The 10,736-nt window shown below is 35.2% G+C and overlaps 1 long non-coding RNA gene across 1 annotated transcript; it reads right to left on the bottom strand.

The window, feature by feature from the left end:
* Nucleotides 1-6,282: 6,282 nt before the first annotated feature.
* Nucleotides 6,283-8,802, bottom strand: LOC141627812 (uncharacterized). The gene is made up of 3 exons (XR_012537062.1): nt 8,635-8,802; nt 8,430-8,537; nt 6,283-6,659 (listed from the first exon to the last, which is right to left on the bottom strand). It is a non-coding gene; the product is annotated as an uncharacterized LOC141627812 (long non-coding RNA).
* Nucleotides 8,803-10,736: the final 1,934 nt, after the last annotated feature.

Consider the following 10,736-nt stretch of genomic DNA (forward strand, 5'->3'; position numbering starts at 1 on the left):
AACATACTAAGTCGTAGATCGCGTAGGGGATTCCGGAAAGGTAAATTATGCGAAAAACGGACAAGAAACGAAGATTTTATGGCGATTTTAAGCTTGATTTTATGTTAATGGTGTTTTGGTGTTTTTGTAATATGTTGAGGATGATGATGAACAAAATCAGAAAAAGAAAGAATAGGGGGGAGGGGATGCCGCGCGTGAGAGAAGAAAGGAGGAAAAAGTACGTGCGGGATTTTTAGTCGGGATTTTTAACGAGTCGGTTTTGACTCGTTTCAATAATAATTAAATCCGTAAGTCAAATGCAAATTCCGTCAAGTCCACAGTCTTTAAACACGAGATTACAATAAATTTGAGTATTCATTCGACCCATTTCCAAATTCGTTTACCCAACGTTCAAACGAATTGTCATTTTCCCCCCGATACGCCCTTATTTCGAAATAAAAGATTTTACACGGTTGTAGACACCTCGTTTCTGCACCCCTCGCAAACCACCCGGTGATGATTGGGCCGCATGTTTGGTTCGCGGAACGATTTGTGACAGTTCGTAAGATTATCGTCAAGTGATTGCTCAAATATTAATGTCAACCTCTTAAAAGTCATCTACGTCCCGATACGGTCGTTTTGGCAGTAATTAGAGTACATTCGGAGTCCGGGTCAAAAACCGTCTCCATTTTATGATAGCTGTTAAATCCCGAGTCGGAATGTTCTGGAATGTTCCGGATATTTCTATTCCATATTTTCATAAATTTTATCTTTTGGCAAATAATATCCCGAAATATTTAAAGATAATCGGATTATTTCCGTCCTACCATAACTCAAACACGGAAATCTTTCTTAAGTAGGAGGAAACCTTCTGGGAACAGACGCAGCAGGTGCTGCGCCTCTTCCAAGAGACGCAGTGGCTGCTGCGCCTCTTCCCAGGCCCTTCTTTGCATGATTTACGTATCTTTTTCATATCTTTCCGAGATTCACTTCCAAAGAGTCTCCGAAACCCTATTCCTTCACGTGATTAGTATAAATAGGAGCTTTCGTTCCTCATATTTCTCACGCGAGTGTCCGCCCTTCTCTTCTCCCTTTGCATTCTAGACTTCGTTCTTACTAATTGGCGCCTACGTGCTTGAACATTCGACCACGTAAGCTCGGATCCTTCCGGGTACCAGCCTTTCCGTTGCATGACCGACCAATTTGACCACTACACTCAATCAATCTAATTAATCAACTGGTTAAATCGTTTTCCTCTTTCGAGGGCACTCTTTCCTTGCATTCGCGTCGAGCATCACTAATCGATCTTCTTAGTTCATCTCGTTCCGTCAACATGTAAGTCTGAGGGTGTATTGATCTCTCTTTTATTTATTGTATTTATAACAATTGTAAGGTTTATGTCGAAAGTACCTCATTAAAACCGATTTCTAAAACCGTCTTTAAAACCTTTTTTGCGGATTTCCAGTAGACAGACGTCGAGAAAAGACGCAGCAACCGCTGCGCCTCTTCGAAGGAGCGCGGCACTGCTGCGCCTCTTCGTGAGGGCCATGATTCTCGCTTCTTTTTTTCTTCTTCCTCCGTCCTCTGTAATTCGTATCAAATTTATTTCTCTTGTTTTGTTCGTCTGTTAATTCGTTCACATGATAGTTTAATAATTCATATGTATATTAACCATCATCATTAACATGTTTAAATCGTCATAAATCCGACTTAAATCCCTAATAATCAATATTTGCGGGTTTTTCGTCATTAAATTCAATTCGAGTTTTAGGGATTCAATTCGTTCATGTTGAGTTTCTGGGATTCATTGTTGATATATTTTCACCTGTTTAGTCATTACTCCGTCGTCATTCATCATGTTTAGTCTAATTCGTTTAGTTAGTTAGTTTAATTAATCATTCATTAACATCGACCCTTCACATAATTAATCCGTTTATTTCCGTCTCATTCGTGTTTTACTGTTTTATGACCTCAATCATATGTAAATAATATATTAATCACTTTTATCCGAGTCTAAAATCAATCAATCCATTAATTTACCAATTAACATTAACGGTTTGCAGTTCCGGCTTCACAGCCAGAACTCACCCTTGGAACAGACGCAGCAACAGCTGCGCCTCTTCCAAAGGGCGCAGTGCCTGCTGCGCCTGTTCCAGGGTGATTTCTGTCCCTGAACTCCTTTTCTGCCTTGACGTAGTTTAATTAGTAAGCGTATTAATCAACTAATATCTGTATTATCACCTTCTGATCTGTCGTGTTTTATTCTTATTTCTTTTTCTCAAATTACCCGTTTTAAAGGTATTTTCGACATAAATCGCCTAATCCGTTGTAATTAATGTAATTTCCATTATTGTATTTTATCATTATTGTATTCCTTTTATTGTTTGTATGTTTTCACATGTAAATCAATATTAAATCCTACTTCGACATTAATTGTTTGCTAATTACATGTCAACCGACTTAGTCTAATTCTCACATGCTAGGATTAATCTATGGATGTTGCATTGCATGCATATAGCCGACGATATATCAAGTATAAATAACTTCCCTAATCATTAGTAGAGGCCGCTATCGAGGCGGGCGGGATTAGGTGTTCGATCAAAAGAGCTTCCTAATACGTACCCTCACCCCTTACTCCAGATCTCCGTGAGCACCCGTGTTCATTGGCATCCACGAGAGTCATTCTAGACATAGAATGCTAAGGGTAACGATTGCTTAGTGTTCATGTCACTACTTTATGTCTTGACATGACATGAGGTATTCGAACGGTTCCAATTTCCCATAAAAATTGGTGGCGACTCCATACAAAATGCAAACGCTTGTTTTCGAGCCCCTTCACCAAGCGCCCCCGTGGGCGGCCCGCTGTCCACAACGGTTTAAACTATTTTTAAACATTTCCAAACTATCAAAATAAATACTTTTCTTCAAAATATAATAAAATTATATTTCTTTGAATTATTTTTACTTTAAATACATTATTGTCAAATTTTACTTGATTAATTAATTATTTTCGAAATATATTAACGGTCCGAAATTTACGGGGCGTTACAATCACCCCTCCTTTCAAAAAGTTTCGCCCTCGAAACTTAGAAGGAGAAATTATAGTTATAAGAAAATATAGGTATCTTTTCAATGAAACGGTGATACTCTTGTTGATCAGACAAGAACATCCATATTCATATCAAGATATAAAAATATTTCTACACCAATAAATGAGAAAATCCATTATTGGGACGTCTCCAACAACGAGATTTAACATTCACTAATGTTAAAACCATTGAAAATCATAAAAGCCTTTTCAACCTTTTAGTTTAAAATTCTATAGTAAGAATACTATCTTTACTAAATATGATTATACAAGGCTTAGAAACTCGGAACAAAAGTAAGAAAAAGGAATACCTTACGGAAATAAATCAAAATTTCATTTTCAAATCCTTAAAAATAGGTTAGGTTTGCAGAAGTGACATAAACTTTCAAGAATGAATCGAAACTGGTAGCTTGAAATATTTAGAAATTCCCTGAAGTGAAAAGTAACTTAGACCTCATAGGAGCAGGTATGCTAAAAGGATTCAAGCTTAACTAATCAAAAAAAGCTATGATGAATTTTATGGGGTAAGAATTGAAGTCATAATTACAAGGATGTCAAAGATAGAGTTTCATAGGTTACCAACATCAAACTTACGAGAGGAGTATGATGATGTAAGGAAGAGAGATATGAGCGGTAACGCTCATGATCAAGGAAAAAGGGAGATTAGACACCAAGGAAACGCCAGACACTCATATCTCCAATAACAACATCACTCCCAAGAGTCTCCTCAATCGCTTATGTTACTTCTTCCTAACATATTCCCTGGAACAAGATATTTCACTATAAGTGTGATCTCAACGCTCCAAATTCTCAAACATCCCGAAACGACTTTCACAAGCCTAAGGTCAAAACTTCCAACAAAGCTGTATTTGTATCCCACTAGTGTCAACTATGGGTTCCTCAAAAAGTAAACCTTCAATCAAGAGTCCCAATACCATGCTCTAAACTCCAAGAGAAGGTTCCTCAAAAATTCCACAAGGTTCTCATTTCAAAACAAGGTAGTAACATACCAACCTCAAATTATGAAAAATCAATAGGATCTCAAGTTTCTCTATCCTTTTACTTATTAAGGATTCTCAAAAGCAGAACTACACCCAGCTCCAACATTGTCTCATCATCTCAAGCACTCAATGCGACCTCAAGGTCTATAAAACTATAGGATTAACAAATTCTTCTCAACACTAAGTCTCTCTAAACTCAAGAACTCTCAAGAGTCAACTAGAATGCCAAATCACATCACCAAACCATTCTGGTCATCAACATCCCCAAGGAGTATTCTTTCAAATTTGATATCCTAAACTTACTTACCATCAAATTCTCAAGGTACAAGGTCATAATTGTAACAACACTTTATCACCTCGGAGTTTCTAAAACCATAAATTGAAATTAGGTTCCTTAGCCTAACAATTGGTGTCATCCATACCATTACCCTTTCTAGTTACCAAAACAAGTGCTAAGACTTCCCAACAATGTAGCTTACTCTCACTCTCATAACATACTTCAAGTAGTAATCAATATCACCCTCTAAAACCAACAAATAATCCCACATTTAACATTTCCCACATGATAACATATACACTATCAAACCCTCATATCCAAAATGATTATGGAAGCCCAACCCAAACTCGGCTACTTAGTCAAACCTATATCCTCAAATCACATCTTACAAACTCTGTAAACATGGTCAACAGGTACCAACTATACTTAAGGAGGTAAGGAGTGATAACGGAATAAAGTAACAGATAAAACATTTCTGAAGGGTGCATGCATCGACAAGTTAGGAAACTAAGGAGTCGACCGTAAAGACAACGGTTGACAAAAATAAGAGGTATTCGAGTTAAGAAGATATCTCGGGAAAGAAGAAGATACGTAAAATTTAGCATAAAGACAAGGTTCAACGATCGTTAAAGAGAAGGAAAGGAGAATAGAAGCGGCACAATGAAAGGGTTACCGCTTACTAAACACTCATCAAAGCTTATGATCGATATGATAAGGTTACTTCACTAAGGTGCTCAACAAAGCCCTAAATGTCTACTACATCGTAGGACTAGCAAGGATTCCACAATGGTAAGTATTCCTCAACTCAATTGATTCTAAGAGCCAAAATCAATTCACCACACAAATTCATTTGTTACCATCCATGTCCCAAAGTATCTCCTTTACAATTCTCGTCATTGAACTTCACTTACTATGTCATCTCCAAGTACCCTGGCTTGTTTACTCCATCATCTCACTACTTAATACTTCTAGTTTCCGATACCATAAATTGGAATCACATCCTTGAACTCACGAACTATATCGAACAACATTCCACCAAAATTCCCAAATTCAGATATGTTTTATAAGGTCAACAAGGGCTACTCTATACTAGATTTGGTCAACTTAAAAGGTTTAACAAACTAACTAATTCAAAAGTACAATACCAATCCATTAAGCAACATCAATGTCCTATTGTATTCCTTTCAAGGCCCACAAGGATTAGGGCTAACTATCATACCTTTAATTCTCCACAAGAAATATCGAGACTCTCAAATGGAGTAGCTTAGGTTCATTCCATCCTATGTTCTAAGTTAGTACCCATCTTTGAATCATCTATAACAAACAAGCTCTCTATAGACATAAATCCCAAGGTATTTTCTCAACTCACTAAACTCTCACATTATGCACAACTAACAAGATTAACCAAAGGATCCCAAGTTATATTCTCCTATACCACTCAAACCTTAACCAATCAATTTCTCAACTCGTTCACGCCCTCCAAAGTTACATTCTCTCAAAACTGGGTTCTCTTGGACAAGGGAACTATCCTGCGGTATAAAAGGAAAGTGTCCACATGGACTTTATTATAAGAAGAAGACGAACCTAAGATGAAACGGGAGAAAGAATTGAAAGGTAGTTACCTAGGCGAGATAAGAGGAATTTGAAAGACGAATGACCAACGAAAATGGAAGATTAAGGTAAGATACACTGAATACGAAAAGAAATATCAAGAAAGTGGAAGCATTCTACATTTGGCATAACCAACCTTTAGTGGCACCAAAACTAATAACTAACAATCAACAAACCTAACAATTAACAATCACAAACAGACTACCACATAAAATCTTAATTCTACCCATCCTACCCTTCTCTCAAGTTTATTATTTTAAGGTCAAGTGATTTCTAAGTGGGGTGCACAAACGTGCATCGGGAGCAATAGGCTCTGATACCAACTGTGACACCCTTGATATTTAGAGTTATCTAATTACTTAAATGCGTAATTTCTACAGAAAAACTGGTAGGATATGTTTGTAAATGGTTCAACTAGTCCAAAAACCTGCAATTTCAAAAATTTTCTAACTAAACCATTCACAACCAATTCCAACTCAAGAAGAGTGTCAGAAACCCTGCAACAACTGATAAACTAATTTACATACATAGCTTAAGGCGCGGAAATATAAAGATACAACCCAAAAATAGAAAGAGAGACATATGTCCCTTCAAATTATATACAAACCAAAAGTGTAAAAGGTTTACTAATAAAATAGCCAAAACTAGGTCCAAGGTTCCTTGCTCACTAGCCGTCTGTGACCCCCAACAAAGCATCAACAACCTGTCAATCGCATTTTATACAAACACGAAAGCCACAATTCAGTGGGGAGTAACTTCGAGTCCTCCCAGCCACGAATCGTCAAAATTAATGTAACATGTAAACAATTTGATAACCCATTTACTTATCATGTATTCTAGCAAATGACCCCTAAACTGACCAAACTAAACTATCATGTGAATCAGATAACAAATAGTAATCCAAACTTTATCAACTGTAACCGGCTTACATCTCACCTATTACAGTTCATAAAATCACCATACAAGAAAGGGCAATATAACAAAGACAGGCATAAGTTATTAGTCCCGTCAATAGTCACTTTGTAACTCAAGTCTATACCACGAGGTAGGGAAGGTAATCGAACCGGTATCTTGGCTCAGCGGTTACTATTAAGAAAACATGGCCAAGAGACAACACAACCCTAGCCTAAAATCACAGAGACCTAGACATGCGGATACACACCACCGCACCCAAGACTCACAACTTTTTTTAAAACAAAGTGAAGTGAGTACCCTAAGGACACCACCGAAGGGTCGGCTAGTACTTAAGCTGACCCCATACTATCAAAATTAGTACCTGAGGTCATGCCCCAACTTGGATAAACATCCACTAGTCAGGAACACAAAGGCTATCAAGCAGTGAACATATACTCGTCAGAGACTATAAAGACCTATCTATGATGAAGGCCGAAATACTCACCTAGGACCTAGTCACAGCTAGTCCCAGCTTGAATATTTCAGCCCACACCACCCAAAACTCACCACATAAGTCAAGTAAGACACCCACTTAACCTTAAGAGGGCAAAAAGTCCTACTTACCAACATAAATTCTAACATTCTATCATGTGAAAGCTATATAAATGTCTATTTACAGCATACAATCCCAACAGTTCCTCAATAAGAATTCAATACTAATTTCCAATCCTAGCAATTATAACAATATAAAAGGCTTTAGGGGAAACTAGGGCCATTACTACAAAATAAGAAGCTATTTAAATTCAACTAACTAAATAAGAAACTATTTAAATTCAACTAATTACACATGTGAAATAGAGATATAATAAATGGCCTAAAACAAGAAAAAGGCCGATTATCTAATTCATTCAACCGAATTTTTACCCGCAACCCCAGACCTGCGGACAGTGCACGGGTCAAATTGCGGCTGACCAATCACTCAATTAACTGACATCGCATCAGTCAAAGGGACTAAGGCTCAGTTTTCGGCACAATCAACAAAACAATACAATTATCACTATAAAATTCATTTTGAGCTTATTAATTACCATTTCATTTTGTAAATTATCCTAACATGTGATAATTGTCAATATAACATAATTTTTCTACCATTAGCATAACTTTTAGCTACTTGTATGATTCTCTTAACAAATTTAACCATGTATACTCATTCTAATTATATCCATGATGAACCTAAAATGACGGACAAAGCATGGAAAACCGCGAAACAAGCAACGGACCGACCCGGGCCAACCCCAAGACCGGCCGGGGCTGCCGTGGGCAGCTGCCATTCTGCTGCGACCCCCGCCGCACCATTTCTTCTCTTTTTTTTTCATTTTTATACATTATAAGACCGTCTGAAAATTAATTAATCGTCCCCAATTCAACTTTGATAATTTAAACTACCAAAAGGCACAAATTAAGCTTGCATGCAACTAAGTTTAACATGTGAAAATTACTACCCAAACAAAAATTCACCAAACATACAAAAATCAAAAACATGTGACGATCTTTCGTCGAGTAACTCGAAATATGTTACCTTAAGCTAGAAAATGAGCAATTAGTCCTCAAAACCGAAACCCTAACCACAACTAACCGCTATCCTCTACAATATACGAGTCCCCGAACTCGTCTTCCAATCCTTCACCTAAATAAACAATTAAAACACAATAATTAAGCAAAAATACCGAATTTCCGAAAATTGGTCTTAAAATAACTTAATGAAAACTGAAATTAGAACATACTAAGTCGTAGATCGCGGCGAGGGGATTCCGGAAAGGTAAATTATGCGAAAAACGGACAAGAAACGAAGATTTTATGGCGATTTTAAGCTTGATTTTATGTTAATGGTGTTTTGGTGTTTTTGTAATATGTTGAGGATGATGATGAACAAAATCAGAAAAAGAAAGAATAGGGGGGAGGGGATGCCGCGCGTGAGAGAAGAAAGGAGGAAAAAGTACGTGCGGGATTTTTAGTCGGGATTTTTAACGAGTCGGTTTTGACTCGTTTCAATAATAATTAAATCCGTAAGTCAAATGCAAATTCCGTCAAGTCCAAAGTCTTTAAACACGAGATTACAATAAATTTGAGTATTCATTCGACCCATTTCCAAATTCGTTTACCCAACGTTCAAACGAATTGTCATTTTCCCCCCGATACGCCCTTATTTCGAAATAAAAGATTTTACACGGTTTAAACTATTTTTAAACATTTCCAAACTATCAAAATAAATACTTTTCTTCAAAATATAATAAAATTATATTTCTTTGAATTATTTTTACTTTAAATACATTATTGTCAAATTTTACTTGATTAATTAATTATTTTCGAAATATATTAACGGTCCGAAATTTACGGGGCGTTACACTTAATCTCAATTTTAAACAAATGTGAGAGATCTTATCAATTTAATTGTCTATCACTTTTAAGTGAACAAAATTAGTGAATGCTAGACGATTAAATCGATAACAACAAAAATAAAACATGTAGTGACGATTTGGCATGAATGCATAGAAGAATTAAAACAAACAAGTCCTAATATGGCCACCTAGTTAATCTAATTAACTAAAATTATTACACTTCGGAAACCAACTCCTTGGTCCCTTGAGTCTTCATAAAATGGCCTCCTTCTTTAGGATTTCGGAACGCCTTTCCGAAAACACCGTCTTCATGAAAACTCTGTCTTTTGAAGCTTTATCTAATTACTAATAATTAAATTACATAACAATACCCTATTATACAATTTGTAATAAAATTAAAATAAAACTATTAATTAATTACAAATTAGGCGATACGAAATCGCAATTAATTACAAAACAAGTCGATATTCCCTTACATTTCGGGAAATACCAACTTCTACCTATGGCCATATTAGGAAAAATTACATAATTATAATTCTAAAAACCATTCATCTAAATGAATAATAAAATGCATTATGGAAAATGACATGCCAAATCGTCTAACTTACCAACAACGATCATATGAGCTTGCCTTGACGGAATTTTTTTACCAATAAAAATTCATAATCATTTCTTAAAACAATTTTAAGACTTACTCATCATACTAATCTGGTCTAATATCAAAATTATCATTCTCAACAATTATCTTGAATTTATATGGGAATTAAAACACAATTGTGACAAAAAAAAGATTTAATAATTCACAATTATCATATAAAATTCCATTTAATATAAAAAATTATGGAAAAATAAATTTCAAAACCATGAACATTCTGTTCTTACACCAAAAATGCCATGCAAGTGAAAATTTTTGTTTTTAAAATTTATTTAAAATGATTTCACAATTTAATCGGTAAAGCGATAATTTTTACGATTTAATTCTAAATCAAACCATAAAAATTGAAACGACTTAAAATAAAATTTTGTACATTTTGGAACAATTTCCAGGAGCTAAAAATTCAGAAATTTCGAGCCCTAAAGTTAAATCAATATTTATTTACAAAATAACCATTATTTACCCATTTTTATCAAATAAAAATTAATAAACAACCTAAATTAATCACATTAATTTATAGTAACCACTTATCTCATAAATAGAACATGCACGTGGTTATTTCTAAATAAACATGCATAAAATTAACATGCAACCCAATTTAATTAACTCTTAATTAATCTAAATGCATTTTTACTCAATTTTATGCCAATTTAAGTTATAAAAAATGGAAAAATTTAACAAAAATCAAATTTTCGTCCCATATCATCCTAAGACCAGATTATTTACATGCAAGACTATATTATGTGATAAAACGAATTTTAGTAACATAATATCAATTTTATAAATTTATCTCATAAATTACTAAAATCGTCTTAAGACAACATGCATGTAT

Source organism: Silene latifolia, chromosome 2, assembly GCF_048544455.1.
Source record: "Silene latifolia isolate original U9 population chromosome 2, ASM4854445v1, whole genome shotgun sequence".
Classification (NCBI taxonomy): domain Eukaryota; kingdom Viridiplantae; phylum Streptophyta; class Magnoliopsida; order Caryophyllales; family Caryophyllaceae; genus Silene; species Silene latifolia.